The following is a 19,664-nucleotide window of genomic DNA, read 5'->3' on the forward strand; positions in this document are numbered from 1 at the left end:
ACAAAGCCACAGCCAGCAGTTCCAGAGCCTAGAAGAGGCGTACAAACAGTATTTAACTGCAAAACAAGCCAAGATACTGTTTGTGAGAAAGAGACAGATTTCTAAGACCCTGGATTCTTCTTAAAGGGACCATGCAGAAAACCTCTTTCACAACCACTCACCCAGGACTCTGGGGGATAGGGATAGATGAGAGGACCAGAGTAGCAGAAAGAGAGTGTAATCTAGGAGGCACAGGGAGAAACACTTTGAGAGACAGCCACTCTAACCCCTGGGCTGAGTCACTCCTGAAATCTAAAATTAAAAGTTAATATTTACCCTGGAACCAGCAATACCAGCAAAGAAAAGCAGAACACCAGCCAAATAAGCTCTCTCATGGCACTCAGAGCAGAGTTGTTTAGAAGAAGGGAGCTATCCGGAATACAGTATTGAGTGCTAAGGTCTGAGCTGCATTGTCCCCACCCATACTGCTGAGGGCTTGCTGGAGAGCAGGCGGCGGTGGGACGAAAAGCACAGTCCCATCAGCAGGAGCGGAAGTTGGGTCAGCCATGACTGAGGCCTGGCATAAGGTCAGTCCTGCACAGTGGGGTCAGAAGGGGCACACAAAGTGGTCTGACCCATCTGCCGGCTGGGTTAGAAGAAACAGTCCTGGCTGCAGTCCCGCCATCCAGTAGCAAGACAAAAGCAGGGGAACAGGGGAGACACATTGCTGAGCATAGGTGTGCAACCCTACCCATGGTGCAGAGGATTGCGGCCCTGGTGTGGTGCGAAGCCCCACCCACCAGAGTGGGGCAAAGGCAGAGGCTGGCCAGGGCTTCTAGCCCCAGCAAGTGAACACAGCCCTGCCTGTGGAAAAAAGTTGGAAACCACAGCAACTGCAGCAGTGGACCGGCACCGGCAAAACCCATACCTGAATGCCCAAGGCAGTGGCAGAGGAGGTAGCAGGCCTATAGACAGACCACACCTAGGGAAAACAGAGGCCACATATATTGGACTCCTGTGGCCACACCCTTCTTACACACAGACAAAATAAGAAGGCAGAGAAATGCAACACAAATGAGTAAAAAAAATCCCCAGAAAAGAACTTGAATGAGTCAGATATAACCAAATTAATGGATGCAGAGTTTAAAATAATTATTCTTAGGATGCTCAAAGATCTTAGAACAACAATAGATGGACATAATGAGCACTTAAATAAAGAGATAGCAAGTACAAAAAAGGACATTGAAATAATGAAAAAGAATCAGTCAGATATAACAAATACAACATCAGAAATGAAAAACACAATGGGCCTGACCTGTGGTGGTGCAGTGGATAAAGCGTCAACCTGGAAACACTGAGGTTGCCGGTTCAAAACCCTGGGCTTGCCTGGTCAAGGCACATATGGGAGTTGATGCTTCCTGCTCCTCCCCCCTTCTCTCACTCTCTCTCCCCTCTCTATAATGAATAATAATAATAAATAAATAAATAAATAAATAAATAAATAAATAAATAAATAAATTTTAAAAAAGAAAAAAAAAAAAGAAAAACACAATGGAAGGAATTAAAAGCAGGATGGATGAAGATGAGGATCAAATCAGCAAATTGGAGGGCAAGATAAATAAAAGCATGGAAGCAAAGCAACAAAAAGAAAAGAGACTCAAAAAGTCTGAGGAAACTAAGAGAGCTCTGGGACAACAAGAAGAGAAATAACATTCACATCATAGGAGTTCCTGAAGAAGAAGAGAAAGAACAAAGAATAGAGACCTTGTTTGAAGAAATCATGGCTGAAAACCTCCCAAAATTAATGCAGAAAAAGTCACACAGCTTTAAGAAGCATAGAGAATTCCATTAAAGAGAAACCCAAAAAAATCTACACCAAGACACATCATAATTAAAATACCAAAGCTAAGAGATAAAGAAAAAATATTAAAGACTATAAAAGAAAAGCAGTGTATTAGCTACAGAGGAGCCCCCATAAAGATGACATCTGACTTCTCAACAGAAATACTTGAGGACAAAAGGGAAAGGCAAAAAATATTCAAACTAATGCAGAACAAAAGCCTACAACCAAGACTTCTTTATCTATCATTTAAAATTGAAGGTAAAATAAAAAGCTTCCCAGACAAAAATAAGACTCAAGGCATTCATTACAACCAAACCAATGCTGCAAGAAATGTTAAGGGGCCTGTTGTAAACAGAACAAATGGAGAAAAAAATATAGTAAAAGAGGAATGTAGCTTTAAAGAACAAAATTGCAATAAACTACATATCAATAATAACGTTAAATGTAAATAGAGTAAATAATCCAATCAAAAGATATAGGGTAGCTGCGTGGATAAGAAAACATATTTAGGCTATCTACAAGAGACGCATCTCAAAACAAAAGATGCACATAGTCTGAAAGAAAAAGGTTAAAAAATATATTTCAGGCCCTGGTCAGTTGGCTCAGTGGTAGGGCGTCAGCCTGGCATACAGGAGTCCCAGGTTTGATTCCCAGCCAGGGTACACAAGAGAGGCGCCGATCTGCTTCTCCACCCCTCCCCCTCTCCTTCCTCTCTGTCTCTCTCTTCCCCTCCCTCAGCCAAGGCTCCATTGGAGCAAAGTTGGCCCGGGTGCTGAGGATGGCTCTGTAGCCTCTGCCTCAGGTGCTAGAATGGCTCTGATTGCGGCAGAGTGACATCCCAGATGGGCAGAGCATTGCCCCCTGATGGGCATGCCGGGTGGGTCCTGGTCGGGCACATGAAGGAGTCTGTCTGACTGCTTCCCTGTTTCCAACCTCAGAAAAATACCAAAAAAAAAAAAAAAAATATATATATATATATATATATATATATGTATGTATTTCATGCAAGTGGAAATTTAAAAAAGCTGTGGTAGCAATGCTTATTTCTGTCAAAATAGTTTGATAAAGAAGGTCACTACATAATGATAAAGGGAGCAATCTAACAGGAAGATATAACCATTATAAACATCTATGCATCTAATAGAGGAACACCTAAATATATAAAGCAGATTTTGATGGATATAAAGGGCAAGATCAAGAGCAATATTATAATAGTAAGTGATTTCAATATCCCACAATCATTACTAGCTAGATCTTCAAGAAAGAAAATTAACAAAGAAACAGCAGACTTAAAGGACACCCTGATCAACTAGATTTAATAGATATATTCAGAATCTTTCACCCTATAGCAGCAGAATAGACATTCTTTTCAAGTGCTCATGGTACATTCTCTAGGATAGACCACATGTTAGGGCACAAAAGGGGTATCAACAAATATAAAAACATTGATATCATACCAACCATCTTCTTTAATCTCATTGGCATGAAAGTAAAAATCAACCACAACAGAAAAACTCAACAATACTCAAACACTTAGAAACTAAATACCATGTTATTAAATAATGAATGGGTTAACAATGAGATCAAAGAAGAAACAAAAAAGTTCCTAGAAATGAGTGATAATGAGCATAAAAGAACTCATAATTTATGGAAAACAGCAAAAGCAGTACTGAGAGGGAAGTTCATAGCTGTACAGGCATACCTTAAGAAGCTAGAAAAAGCTCAAATAAACAACTTAAACCTGCATCTAATAGAACTATAAAAGAACAGCAAGTAAAGCCCAGAGGTAGTAAAAGAAAGAAAATAATAATGGTTCGAGCAGACATAAATGACATAGAAGCTAAAAAAGAAAAAAAAATACAGAAGATGAATGAAAGCAAGAGCTGGATCTTTTTTTATTTTTTGTATTTTCTGAAGTTGGAAACGAGGAGGCAAAGAGACTCCCACATGCGCCCAACCGGGATACACCCGACATGCCCACCAGGGGTTGATGCTCTGCCCATCCAGGGCATTGCTCTGTTGCAACCAGAGCAATGGAGCCATCCTCAGCACCCGGGCCAACTTTGCTCCAATGGAGCCTTGGCTGCGGGAGGGAAAGAGAAAGACAGAGAGGAAGGAGAGGGGGAGGGGTGGAGAAACAGATGGGCACTTCTCCTGTGTGCTCTGGCCAGGAATCAAACCCGGGACTCCTGCACGTCAGGCCGATGCTCTACCACTGAGCCAACTGGCCAGGGCCAAGAGCTGGATCTTTGAAAAGGTAAACAAGATCAGTAAATCTTTAACTAGACTCACCAAGTATAAGAGACAGGACTCAATAAATAAAATTAAAAATGAGAGTGGAAAAATAACAACTGACACAACAGAAATACAAAATATTGTAAGAAAATAATATGAAGAACTGTATGCCAAAATATTAGACAACCTAGGTGAAATGGACAAACTCGTTGAGATATATAATCTTTCGAAAATCAATATGGAAGAATCAGAAAACCTAAACAGACCGGTTACAACAAATGAGATCAAAACAGTTATCAAAAAACTCCCAACAAACAAAAGCCCTGGGAGAGATGGCTTCACAAGTGAATTCTACCAAATATTCAAAGAACTAACTCCTATCCTTCTCAAGCTGTTTCAAAAAATTCAAGAGGAAGGAAGAATTCGAAGCTCCTTTTATGATGCAAGCATAATTCTGATTCCAAAACTAGGCAAAGACAACACAAAGAAAGAAAATAAAAGGCCAATATCCCTGATGCATTTAGATGTTAATATCCTCAACAAAATAGTAGCAAACCGGATTCAGCAATTTATGAAAAAAATCATACATCATAATCAAGTGGGATTTATTCTGGGGAGGCAAGGCTGGTACAATGTTTGCAAATCAATCAATGTGATTCATCACATAAACAAAAGGAAGGACAAAAACCACATGATAATATCAATAGATGCACTAAAAACATTTGATAAAATCCAGCACCCATTCATGATCAAAACTCTCAGCAAAATGGAAATACAGTGAACATACCTCAACATGATAAAGGCCATCTATGACAAACCCACAGCCAACATCATACTCAATGGGCAAAGATTAAAAGCAATCTTCTTAAGATCAGGAACAAAGCAGGGGTGCCACCTTTCACCACTCTTATTCAACATAATTCTGGAAGTTCTAGCTATAGCAATCAGACAAGAAGAAGAAATAAAAGGCATCCAAATTGGAAAGAAGAAGTAAAACTATCATTATTAGCAGATGATATAATATTATATGTAGAAAACCCTAAAGTCTCAGTCAAAAAACTACTAGACCTGATAAATGAATTCAGCAAGGCAGCAGAATATAAAATTAATACTCAGAAATCAGAGACATTTTTATACACCAACAATGAACTGTCAATAAAAGAAATTAAGGAAACAATCCTCTTTACTACTGCAACAAAAAATTAAAGTACCTAAGAGTAAATTTAACCAAGAAGAATAAAGACTTGTACTTGGAAAATTATAAAACATTAATAAAAGAAATCAAGGAAGATACAAACAAGTGGAAGCATATACCGTGTTCATGGATAGAAAGAATAAACATCATTAAAATGTCAATATTACCCAAAGCAATTTATAAATTCAATGCAATACCAGTTAAAATACCAATGACATACTTCAAAGATATAGAACACATATTCCAAAAATTTATATGGAACCAAAAAAGAACACGAATAGCCTCAGCAATCTTGAAAAGGAAGAATAAAGTGGGAGGTATCACACTTCCTGATACCAAGTTATACTACAAGGCCATTGTACTCAAAACAGCCTGGTACTGGCATAAGAACAGGCATACAGATCACAGGAAAAAACAGAGAATCTAGAAATAAACCCACACCTTTATGGACAGATATTTGACAAAGAAAGTAAGAGCACAAAATAGAGTAAAGACAGCCTCTTTAATAAATGGTGTTGGAAAAATTGGACAGCTACCTGCAAAAAAAAAAAAAATGAAACTAGACCACCAACTTACACCATTCACAAAAATAAACTCAGAATGGATAAAAGACTTAAATATAAGTCGTGAAACTGTAAACATCTTAGAAGAAAACATAGGCAGTAAGCTCTCCGACATCTCTCGCAGTAATATATTAACAATATATATTTGCTGATTTATCTCCACAGGCAAGTGAAATAAATGACAGGATAAACAAATGGGACTATATCAAACTGAAAAGTTTTTGCACAGCTAAAGACAATAAGAACAGAATAAATAGACAAACTACACAATGGGAGAACATATTCAACAATATGTCTGATAAGGGGTTAATAATCAGAATTTATAAAGAACTTGTAAATCTCAACACCAGGAATATAAAAAATCCAATCCAAACATGGGCAAAAGAAATGAATAGACACTGCTCCAGAGAAGACAGACAGATGGCCAATAGGCATATGAAAAAATGCTCAACATCACTAATCATTAGAGAAATGCAAATTAAAACCACAATGAGATATCACCTCACACCAGTCAGAATGGTGCTCATCAACAAAACAACACAGAATATGTGCTGGTGAGGATGTGGAGAAAAGGGAACCCTCCTGCACTGCTGGTAGGAATGCAGACTGGTGCAGCCACTGTGGAAAATAGTATGGAGATTCCTCAAAAAATTAAAATCGAACTGCCTTTTGACCCAGCTATACCACTTTTAGGAAATATTCCAAAAACACCATATCACTGATTCAGAAGGAGAAATGCACCCCCATGTTTATGGCAACATTGTTCACAATAGCGAAGAGGTGGAAACAGCCCAAGTGTTCATCAGGGGACGAGTGGATTAAAAAGACATGATACATATATACAATGGAAACCTATGGGGCCATGAAAAAGAAGAAAATCTTACCTTTTGCGACAACATGGATGGACCTGGAAACTATTATGTTAAGTGAAATAAGCCAGGCAGAGAAAGAAAAATATCATATGACCTCACTCATTTGAGGAATTCAATAAACAATGTGAACTGGGGAGTGGAATAGAGACAAATGGGGGATCAAAGGGACCAGAGGAAAAGAGTACAGAGGGAAAGGGGATGATTGGATGGCAGAAACTTGAAGGAAAGGGGGGATGGTGCTATGGGGAGAAGATAAAGAGATGTTGAGGGGAATACAAGGGAGGGGGAATGCATTCAGGGTAACACTAGAATCTATGTAAACAATTAATTAGAAAAAAAGAAATTATATCTAAAAATTTCTCTAAATTGATGAAGGAAAAGTAATCACACAAGTTCAAGAAGCACAGAGTCCCATTAAAGAGGAACCCAAGGAGGCCTTCACCAAGAGACATCATAATTAAAATGCCAAAGTTAAGAGACAAAGAAAGGGTACTAAAAGCTGCAAGAGAAAAGCAGTTTGCCTGACTTGTGGTGGCACAGTGGATAAAGCTTCAACTTGGAAATGCTGAAGTCGCCAGTTCAAAACCCTGGGTTTGCCTGGTCAAGGCACATATGGGAGTTGATGCTTCCAGCTCCTCCCTCTTTCTCTCTCTCTGTCTCTCTCTCTCTCCCTCTCTCTCTCCTCTCTAAAGATGAATAAATAAAAATAGAAAAGAAACAAAAAAAAAAAAAAAGAAAAGCAGTTAATAACCGACAGAGTAGCCCCCATAAGGATGATATTTGACTTCTCAACAGAAACACTGGAGTCCAGAAGGGAATGGCAAGAAATATTCAAAGTAATGCAGAACAAGAGCCTACAACCAAGACTTCTTTATCTAGCAAGGCTATTATTTAAAATTGGAGGAGAAATAAAAAGCTTCCCAGACCAAAAAAAAATTCAAGGTATTCATTACGACAAAACCAGTATTGCAAGAAATGTTGAGGAGCCTGCTATAAAAAGAGAAAAGGAAAAAAATTGAGAAAAAGAGAAATGTAAACTTAAAGAATAAAATGACAATAAATAAGTACATATAAATAATAATCTTAAATGTAAGTGGATTAAATGCTCCAATCAAAAGACATAGGGTAGCTGCATGGATAAGAAAACAGGACCCATACACATTCTGTTTACAAGAGACACATCTCAAAACAAAAAATACACATAGAGTGAAAGTGAAGGGATGGAAAACGGTTTTTCATGCAAATGTAAATGAAAAGAAAGCTGGGGTAGCAATGCTTATATCTGACAAAATATACTTTAACACAATGGCTACAGTAAGGGATAAAGAACATCACTACATAATGATAAAGGGAGCAATCCAACAGGAGGATACAACTATTGTAAACATTTATGGGCCTAACATAGGTGTTCTTAAATATATAAAGCAGAAAGGGTGAGGTTGCAGCAATACTATAATAGTAGAGGATTTTAATACCCTACTAACATCAATGGATAGATTCTTGAGACAGAAAATTAACAGAGAAACAGCAGCCTTAAATGACACACTAGGTCAATTGGATTTAATTAATATCTTCAGAACCTTTCACCCCAAAGCAGAAGAACATACATTCTTTTCAAGTGCTCATGGTACATTCTCTAGAATAGACCACATGTTAGAACACAAAATGAGTCTCAATAAATTTAAGAATATTGAAATCATATCAATCATCGTCTCTGATCACAACGGCATGAAACTAGAAATCAACTACAATAGAAAAATTGAATAACATTCAAACACATGGAGGCTACATAACATGTTATTAAATATCAAATGGATTAACAATGAGATCAAGGAAGAAATAAAAAATTTTCTTGAAACAGATGAAAATGAACATACAACAACTTAGAAGTTATGGGACACAGCAAAAGCAGACCTGGGAGGGAAGCTCATAGCATTACAGGTATACCTTAACAAGCAAGAAAAAGCTCAAATAAACTACTTAACCTTGCATCTAAAAGAAGTCCAGAGGAAGCGGAAGGAAGGAATAATAAAGATCAGAAAAGAAATGGAAAACATAAAAATTAGTAACCAAACTTAGATGTGACAACTGCTTTCAAATTCCATTACAATTTATCCATATTGGGCATCTATTTTAGATGCTTACGTTTTAGATATTATTTTTCTAATTCGTACACAAGTAGTATTTTAATCTGATAATCCTTCTTCATTTTTTTCTTGAGAAACTTTAATTAAACCAAGTGCAACTAAACCACTAAGTTACCAGATAGTAATGAATATGGAAAGATAGCTCTTTGGCAGATCAAGGGTTGACACAGGAATGTGTAGCATCTAAAAAATGCCCCCATGTCAAATTTTTGATGCAAAGCAGTTGACTACTATCCTATGAGACAAGATCATCAACTGTTTAGACATGATCAGATATCAAAGTCAACAGGTTTTACAATCTAATCGTCTTGTTTTCCTTTTACCAATGTAGAGTAAGATACTTTGTCAGGTCTGATAAACTAAAAGTAATATCAGTATAACCACATAAGTGATATTGGTCTTCTTAGTTTGTGTCAGCCTTAAGAGATTGAAACAATTGTTTGCTAGTCTGTTTATTGGAGAAGATGGATAAGAAAGAGTAAATATTTCTCTCTAAATCCTTTGAGCTTCACTCCCTCTGAGATACCGGTCATATCCCATGAAAAAACTTACTCTAATTGTTCTTAAGACTTAACAACAGGGTGAGAAGAATTAAACTAGGTTCCCATGTTTGATGTTTTAAAGTTATTGCTCTCTCACTGATTTACTTTTATGGACAGTTAATTCAAGTTTAACTATTTGTAAGCAATGTATATGTTTTTTATTATTGATATAAAATCTATTTTAAGTCAGCTAGTGGGTAATAAAATATTTTCTGTGCATTATCTGGTCTCTTAGCCTTCCAGTATATTTGACTTCTGAAGAGCCAAATATATTAGTAATCTTGAGATAGATGTTGTGGTACTTATTGATGTATGTTTATTTTAGACTTGCCATTTTAACTGACTTGTTAATTTCTATTTCTATTTCTTCCCAGTCTCTTTGTCACCTACTTTTAAATTGATAATGGATTCCCCTACCACCTCAAGGTTGGATTAATATCAAGTTTGTGTAGTGAAGATAAGATTTTAAAAATCCACACATTTTTACCGGGAGATAAAGGTAAATTTCAGAAAAGAGTGAAAAAAATAATTTTCCCCATTCATTGTAAGTGTTGTGTTTGATTTATGTTTTGCTGCCAATACCATGGAAAAAAGGAAGAATTTGAGAGTTTCTGAGATTAGGCAATTTCTTGAAGAATCCAACAGCCTAGAGGCCCCACTGCCTACTTTTTCACAATTGGAATCAGTGGTGCATTGGTTTCTTCATGCTGGCTTATGGAGGATCATTAAGAACCAACCTTAGGACCATCAGAGATTCTGTCAGACACAGGAGCAATATGACAATTCAGTGTTATCTGGGGAAACCTACTTTAAAAGGCAAATAGAGAAAACATAAAATACAGGGAATTTACTTTTGCAGCCCATTTTTAAATTAAATATCTCTTTTTTCCCAACTCTCCTGTCTTAGCTGAGAAGAGAACTACCCACACCAGTTATTAAGATAGTCTTTGTAATGTTAGTTCGCCATCTGCTCAGGCTGCCGGCTCTTGAATAAACCTACATTCCTTGTACCAACCCTTGTTTGCCAATTATTGACTTTCAAGAAACAGGCAGCTGAACCTAGGTTTGGTGTTACCACCAAATGCCTCCTAGAATGGCCCAAATCTGGACCACTGACAACACCAAATGCTGGAGGGGGTGTAGAACAATAGGACCTCTCATTCATTGCTGGTGAGAATGCAAAATAGTAGTCACTTTGGAAGATTGTTTGCCAGTTCTTACAAAACAAAATATACACAGTTCAGCATGGTGCACTCTTCAGTGTTGACCTGAAGAAGTTGGCAACCTATGTATGCATAAGAACCTGCACACGGGTTTATTCATCATTGCCAAATCTGGCTATTCAGTAGGTGAATGTATAAAACAGTATATCTAAACAATAAAATATTATTCAATACTAAAAATCTAAGCTATCAAGCCATAATACCACATGAGGAAAACTTAGATGCATATTATTAAGTGAAAAAAAAGCCATTCTGAAAAGCTTCCATACTATATAATTCCAATTCTATTATACTCTGGAAAAGGCAAAACTAGAGACAGTAAAAAATAGATCAGTGTTTTCCAGAAGTTAGGAGGAGGAAGGAAGGGTTAAGCAGAGCACAAAGAATGTGTAGGGTAGTGAAACTATAACAGTGGATACATGTCATCACATTTCTGCAAACCTATAGGATGTATAGCACCAAGACTAAACCCTAATGCAATCCATGGGTGTTGAATGAAAATGAACTGTCACTAAAATTTGTCAATTGTAATAAATGTACAATTCTGGTAGAGATGTTGACAAGGGGGGAGGTTATACATGGTGGGGGTAGGGTGTATATAGAAAAGATCTACTGTATATCTTCTGCTCAATTCTTCTGTGAACCTAAAACTTTCCTGCAAATCTAAAGTATGTTTAAAAACAAAAAGAGAGAATGTGTACCCAGCAGAGAAGCCATGTCCTTTTTTATGCTCTAACCCATGGGTTGTCAAACTGTGTCCTGTGGATCAAGTCTGACCCTCACTATAGTTTCATCAGAACACAGCCTCTCCAGTCTATGTTACATATCGCAATGTTCAAGCTGTGTAGTCTCAACAAAGGCTGTATCGTTGTGGCCCAAAAAGCCAAAACATTTACTATATGGACCTTTATAGAAAAAACCTCCTGATCGCTAACCTAGCCTTTAGTGTCACACTGTGCTCTCTCTGCTGCACTCTGCTTACTAGAAGTAACCCTCTAAGGCCAGCCCCACACTTAAGGAGAAAAGGATATCTGTGCATGTTCTACACCCAGCAGAGACCAAACCAGCTGTCGAGAGTGCATGCGCAGAGAGGAACAGGGCCACTGTTGGCTCAAGACGGCACAGGATGCAGAGCTGACCCAGAGAACCCACTGAGGTAAGAGGATATGTTGCTAATTCTCTAGCAGGTGAACCGAGTTGAGAAGGCACAGGTGGTTATTTTTTTCCCCAGGTTAGTTCACACCATTGCCCACACTGGAGCGGTAAAAGCAGAATTTGTTCCTCTCCAAAATCATGCCTATTGCTCAGGGGTACTTCTGTTGAAGTCATTCTGACCACTTTTACAATGCTCTAATTGAACTGCTGGACACAGAAGAATTGCTTCTTGCTAAAGGAAAATAACTGAGAGAATTACAAAAATGGTATATTGGAAAAAATGCAACGCATTCTCAGGCTTTTGAAATGGCAGACTTCTAGGCACCAATTTATCTGACTTACATTACAGGGCTACAAACAGTCAGCAACTCTTATTTGATCATTTTTCACAATAAAAACATATCTTTAAGTGTTATTTTAGCTCCACAATGATTGTACAGATCTATTTATTTTGCATTTATGTGTGTGTACATTGGAGGAAGGGTGGTTCCCTAAGTAATACCTTGCCTATGGCAATGTTGGGCAAAAGAGGAGAATGTATTCTATTAATCAGATCAGACCACTTGCTTAGTGAGAAGAATGTAATCTGGATTTTAACAAAATACAAAGTATTCTAAATCCATATGTAAAATTAAGTAGTCGCTTAATTCCTTTTATAGGAATATGTCATTGACATAATCTCTCTAGCTCCAGGGTAACTGAGAAGGCTGAAGGCCCTTATTATATTATGCCAGAGAGTCAGCTTAAAAGGTGGGTTGGAAATAGAGGGAGTCTACTGCTGCAGAAGAGTAGACTCCTTTTCATCAGCCATACTTCTCACATCAGCAGATACCTACATAGCATCTTAAGAGACAAATATTGGCCAGCAGAACTTCATGAAACACAGTCAAATGTTGATGCAAAAAAAATGGTGTTATTGTCCCCTATATTTCAAGTGTTGGTGTGAAGAGGAAATTAAAAAGAAAATTACCTTCCCTAAACAAGCTGTTTTCCTACTGAGAGATTTGGACACATGTACCACCCATTATGATACAAGGCATGCATGAAGAGCCTTGTCACAGAATAGGTGCTCAGCAAATACAATTTGGATGAGAGCTAACACTTATTTAGGCCTTATACCTACCAAGCAATACCATAAATGGTGTATATGCATTCAATTCTCATAATAGCTTTATCAATTATATAATATTTTATACCTATTTTAGAGACAAGGAAATTAAGGCTTCATAAAGCCAAATAACTTGTTCAAGTTTACATAAATTTGACTTTGGAGTCTGATTTTTGAACAAAAGAAATCTATTTCCAGAGCTTGTAATCTTAATTACTATGTATTATAGCCAATGGAAGGAAGGATGGATGGATGGATGGATGGATGGATGGATGGATGGATGGACTGATAGAGAGAATAACCAAAATACTGTGACTGTGACCATGTAGGGGAAGGAGTAAGTAAATCTGACTATTAAAGAAAGCTAAACAGAAAAGATAACATTTGACCTGAATCTTGAAAAGGCCAGATGTTTCCAAGTGGGGGAGATGGAGATGGGCTTTCCAGGCAGCAGCAGTATGAGCAAAGACACAGACATCCAAGTCTCCATGAATTTAGAGGTTGGCAGGTAGTCCTGCTCAACTAGGGCACAGGTCTTCCAGAACAGCAGTCTAGAGAAGGGGCCGCTGGGTGGGACCACATGGTAAAGGGTCTGTAATGAAATGTTGAGAAGTTTGGACCTTCTTCTGCAGGCAGTAAAAAACGCTTTAAATATTGTTTTTCAATGGTGGATAGCATTTACTGAGGACTTAACTTTTGCCAGGCAGGCATGAGGTTCAGAAGGGTGAAATTATTTGCATAACATCATATAATCTAGAGATATCTGAATCTATATTTGGACCTGGGAAGTCTTCCAGACTAAATAAAGCAAGAGAGTGAATGATCTTATCTATTTGAAGAAATCACCATAGCAGCAATGTGGATGAAAATAAAACTTAACAAAGAAAAACTAATTATGAGGGTGTTTATGTTTAAACAAGAGTTGCTGGTCCTGACCTGTAGTGGTGTAGTGAATAGAACATCAACTTGGATTGCTGAGGTCACCAGTTCAAAACACTGGGCTTCCCTGGTCAAGGCACATAAAACAAGCAAGCAATGTACAACTAAAGTGAAATAACTGAGATGATGCTTCTTGCTCCCACCCCACCTTCTGTAAAAATCAATAAGTAATTTTGTTTGTTTGTTTGATTGTTTTTAGTGAGAGAGAGAGGACAAGTGGGGGACAGACAGACAGGAAGGGAGAGAGATGAGAAGCATCAACTCATAGTTGTAGTACTTCAGTTGTTTATTGATTGTTTTCTCATATGTGCCTTGACCAGGGGGCTCCAGGCAAGCGAGTGACCCCTTGCTCAAGCCAGCAACCTTAGGCTTCAAGCCAACAAGCTTTGAGTTCAAATCAGCAACCATGGAGTCATGCCTATGATCCCACGCTCAAGCCAGCAACCTTAGGGTTTTGAACCTGGGTCCTCAGCATCCAAGGCCAATGTTCTATCCACTACATCACCACCTGTCCAGGCAATAAATAAAATCTTAAAAAAAGAAAAGTTGCTGGGAAGATAGCTGAGACAGGGTTTCTCAACCTTGGCACTATTAACGTTTTGAACTGGGTAATTATTTGTTGTGGAAGCATGTCTTGAATATTATAGGATGTTTAACAACATCTTTGTTATCTACCTAGTAAATTCCAGTGGTGTCCCACTTCAAGCTATGACAAAGAAAAATGTCGCCCTGGAGGGCAAACTGTACTTGATTGAGAACTAATGAGTGGAGATTGAAAAAAATGAGATATTTCAGAAATAGACTCAACAAAACCAACTGATCAAAAGGTAGAGGGCTCAAAGATATACTGTATCAGATATTTAACATGTAACACAGGCATGGGAATAGTCAAGGCAGCACCAAGTGCAAGAGTTGGGAGTTCCAGATCTGCACTTTTCAGTCCTAGGTTTAAAACCCAGTGCTGCTCTGCTGTCCACCATTGGGTGAACCTGGACAGATTACTTACATTCTCTAGGTCTTAAAAAAGAAAAGACCCTAATAGCACTAACCTCAATAAATTGCTGTGAAGATTAAAAGAGAATATTATGAGCCAAGTGCTGAGCAGAGTTCCTGGCACTTAGTTACTACTTAATAAATATTACTACCAGCCAGTAAGGAAACATAGGGAAGTGTTTTCAACACCAAATGTCAAGTTCATAGATTAAAAGATTTTCAGTAAATGGGCACTGTGAACTCTATAAATATTCTTCCATGAGATATAATATATTTCCCAACACATTAAAATTAATTGAAAAGATAATATGTAAATGAATATTTGTCTTGATAGCAATTGTGAATGTCTAGAATATATATGTATTTATATATGTGTGTGTCTCTGTGTTTCTAAGTATACTTGTGTATGTACATGTATACATATACAATTAGATAATTAGAATCACACCAAAATATTAATAACAAGTATTACTGGATGGTAAGATTATGGGTGAATTTAATTTTCTTCTCTATCTTTCTATTACTCTTTGTATTTCTTCTATAATGAATAATATTACTTTTATAAATAGTTTCAAAATGTCTTTTGTAAGATATATTGATTGAAAGCCTAGTATGTGCCATGCCCTGTGTTAGACACTGGGTATACAATGAGAAACACACCCATACATATGAACAATAAACACAACAAAAACCAACAATAGACTTAGTACCCATACCAAAAAGCTGGAACTTGGAAAATCAAGTTCAAATCTAACAATACTCCAAAAGCAACAAAGACAGTGGGTTTTGGCAATGCCATTCTAATCATGTTTTTAAGTTGAACAGAAGAGCCAAAAGAATTTTCTAATTCTCCTCCTTTGCAAATGATTCAGTAGAAAATCACCACCATGTTCTCATTAAGATTCTGGTTCCCTTATTTACTAATTCTTATCCTGAGGGGGATATAATACCATTTTGCAGTGTCTAAAACAATCTTGAGTCTGATTAATAGAGATAGCTCCCCTGGAAACTATAATTTTTCACAGAAAGACTTATTTCCATAGCAAAAGAAAGTATGTAAAGGGTTTTTTGTTTCAAATATAAATCCTTGCCTCCTTACACATTCAGAGAAATTTAAAATAGTATGTACTTTTCTGAGTATCCACAGACTTATGAAAACAACAGTTAAGGCCTCAGGAAAATTCTCCACCATCCGGACTGTGTGTTTCAGACAAAGCATCCACATGGGAATCACTGGAACAAGAGATGCTGGCTCAGAGCCTCTACACTCAGTTCAACAGTGTCTGTGTGGAGTAACGGGAATGCGAATTAGGGATGCTCGCTCTTTCCTCTGCATCGTTTTTAATTAAGCACATACAGAAATGATAGACTTTATACAATGACGGCATAGGCATTCTGTGTCTGCCTGTGTCATATGTTCTCATTGCTATAGTTCTGGAATTAGAATTCATGTTCTGTCATCTTGAATATTTTAATACTTAACTGATCCTGAATGTGTTTGGACACAGGACAACAACAGTAAAATGAAATTTTATAGCCAACAAAGTCCTTTATACCTAAAGTTTATTGCATATTTTATATTTTGTTTAACAACATGTGGCTGTTTGAGACTCTGAAGTAATCACAGCATCCTCAAGTTGCAGTTTGCTTGTGTTCCTTTATTCCTGGAAAGTTGATTTTAACATCAGGATAGAAAGAATTCCTGTAAATTAGCTAGAGTGGCTGAAATTCCACTGAGCTGGTACGTTTTCTCCCAAAGACAATCTTAAAGTTCTGTGTTAGAAAAATGCTCCACTTTAATATTTGTTCCCAAAATATATGCATTCTCCATTCAGAGAGACCATGGACTCCTCAATTTTTAGTATTTTTTAGTAATAACTTTTCTTGTTGTTTGTCTAGGGTCTAAAAAGGTATTGTTTTATAATGGCAACAAAACTTTTCTGTAGTGATTATTTTTACAAAATCATTAACACCATTTTATTAATGCTTCTTGCTTTGCAAAGTTGGCATGATAGCCCAAGAAATTAAAAAATTTAATATAGTGTAAGATGTTAGAATAATTCCTACTTTTCCAAGATTGATCTAAATAATTGGTTTTGGGTATTGATTATTCAAATAGGAATAAGAAGCAAGCAAACAAAAATACCCAAGTTTTTCCATAAAGCAAGTTGCAGAGAATTGGCAACCCAAAAGAGAATAATGTAATAAAAGCATAACATTGTATTGAGTTAAATACCCAATTCTGACACTATAATTCAGATAGCTAAAAAAATTTTAAATAAAAAAAGGAAGTTATTCAGTTTTCTCATGAACTTCTTAAAAAATGCATTAGATTTCATTTCTGAGGTCCTTTCCTACTCCAATTTTGGGGAGTTCTAAATAAAATACTTTAATATGAATTGATTCTAGATGTTATCATTGTCAAAATCTCATTTGTTTGGCATAGGCCAGGTAGCTCAGTTGATTAGAGTGTCATCCTGTTATGCTAAGGTTGCAGGTTTGATCCCTGGTCAAAGTACATACAAGCATTAACCAATGAATATATAACTAAGTGAAATAACAAATCGATGTTTTTCTCTTTCTCTCTCTCTTCCTCTCTCTCATCAGTAAATAAAAAAATTTCATTTGTTCATTCACTCGTTTTTATCTCCTAACAAGGTTTATTAAGCAACCAACATCCATTAAAACTTCAATATCTTGAATTTGTCTTTACCACTAACATATCCTAACAGAATGTACTTTAGGATATTCTTGGGGAAAAGGGTTAAAAAGAAAGCCAATGGCCCTGGCCGGTTGGCTCAGTGGTAGAGCGTCTGCCTGGAGTGTAGAAGTCCCGGGTTCGATTCCCGGTCAGGGCACACAGGAGAAGCACTCATTTGCTTCTCCACCCCTTCCCCTCTCCTTCCTCTCTGTCTCTCTTTTCCCCTCCCACAGCAAGGCTCCATTGGAGCAAAGATGGCCTGGACGCTGGGGATGGCTCCTTGGCCTCTGCCCCAGGTGCTGGAGTGGCTCTGGTCGCAACAGAGCGACGCCCCGGAGGGGCAGAGCATCACCCCCTGGTGGGCAGAGCGTCGCCCCTGTTGGGCGTGCCGGGTGGATCCCGGTTGGGCGCATGCGGGAGTCTGACTGTCTCTCCCCGTTTCCAGCTTCAGAAAAATACAAAAAAAAAAAAAAGAAAAAGAAAGCCAATGGCCATGCAAAAGTAAATTACTGATCTCCTTGGTCTAACTGAGCTCTTGGCCTATTTTCTTGACTGAATAGCCAGGAAAGAACTTCAAAAGCCTCCAACCCTCCTCACACTCAGAAACAGAACCTAAAAATATACACATCCAATACAAGTTCCTCACCACTTCTACTCATCTCCAGAATGAGATCACTGAGTCTTAGAAAGGGAGCCATACTGGAAGGGTCACCATTTCTCAATGCTGACTTCAGATTTGTGGGACTCTCAGCCCGTTGCTATCAGATGCTGTCTTCTATAAAACCATCCTAAGAACTTAAATGTATCAGAAAGAATGCAGTTCAGTTCTCTGATTTTTTAATGACTTGTTTTTCCCTGATGTCCTTCTGGTCAGGAAGTTTATTTGATTGTCTACCATCTTTCTTCAGTATTTTTTAAATTAATTTTAATGGGGTGATATTGATAAATCTGGGTACATATGTTCAGAGAAAACATCTCCAGATTATTCTGACATTTGATTATGTTGTATACCCCTCACCCAAAGTCAAATTGTCTTCCGTCACCTTCTCTCTGGTTTCTTTTGTGCCCTTCCCCTCCCCCCACACCATCCCTCTCCTTCCTCCTCCCATCCCCCCCCCTGTAACCATCACTCTCTTGTCCATGTCTGAGTCTCATTTTTATGTCCCATCTATGTATATGGAATCATATAGTTCTTAGTTTTTTCTGATTTACTTATTTCAATCAGTGTAATGTTATCAAGGTCCATCCATGTTATTATAAATGATCCGATGACATCATTTCTTATGGATGAGTAGTATTCCATAGTATATATGTAACAAAGCTTTTTAATCCACTCGTCCTCTGACGGACACTTGGGCTGTTTCTAGACCTTTGCTATTGTGAACAATGCTGCCATAAACATGGGGGTGCATTTCTCCTTTTGAAAGAGTGCTATGGTGTTCTTAGGGTATATTCCTAAAAGTGAGATAGCCAGGTCAAAAGGCAGTTCAATTTTTAATTTTTTGAGGAATATCCATACTGTTTTCCACAGCGGTTGTACCAGTCTGCATTCCGACAAGCAGTGCAGGAGGGCTCCCTTTTACCTACATCCTCATCAGAATCTATCATGTGTTGTTTTGTTAATGAGCGCCATTCTGACTGGAGTGAGGTGATATCTCATTGTGGTTTTAATTTGCATTTTTCTAATGATTAGTGATAATGACCATTTTTTCATATGCCTATTGGCAATCTGTATGTCCTCTTGGAGAAGTGTCTATTCATTTTTTTTTTTTTTTTTTTTTTTTTTGCCCATTCTTTGATTGGATTATTTGTATTCCTGGTGTTGAGTTTTACAAGTTCTTTATAAATTTTGGCATTTAACCTGTTATAAGACATATTGTCAAATATGTTCTCCCATTGTGTAGTTTGTCTTTTTATTCTGTTATTGTCTTTAGCTGTGCAAAAGCTTTTTAGATTGATATAGTCCCATTTGTTTATTCTGTCTTTTATTTCACTCGCCCGTGGAGATAAATCAGTAAATATATTGCTGCGAGAGATGTCGGAGAACTTACTGCCTATGTTTTCTTCTAAGATGATTATGGTTTCACGGCTTACATTTAAGTCTTTTATCTATTTTGAGTTTATTTTTGTGCATGGTGTAAGTTGGTGGTCTTGTTTTATTTTTTGCAG

The 19,664-nt window shown here is 37.5% G+C and overlaps 1 non-coding gene across 1 annotated transcript; it reads left to right on the top strand.

Moving 5' to 3' along the window:
* The first annotated feature begins 17,576 nt into the window (after positions 1-17,576).
* On the top strand, positions 17,577-17,652 carry TRNAS-GGA (transfer RNA serine (anticodon GGA)). Its single transcript has one exon. It is a non-coding gene; the product is annotated as a tRNA-Ser (tRNA).
* The last annotated feature ends 2,012 nt before the right edge of the window (positions 17,653-19,664 follow it).

This window comes from Saccopteryx leptura, chromosome 10 (assembly GCF_036850995.1).
Source record: "Saccopteryx leptura isolate mSacLep1 chromosome 10, mSacLep1_pri_phased_curated, whole genome shotgun sequence".
NCBI classification, from domain to species: Eukaryota; Metazoa; Chordata; class Mammalia; order Chiroptera; family Emballonuridae; genus Saccopteryx; species Saccopteryx leptura.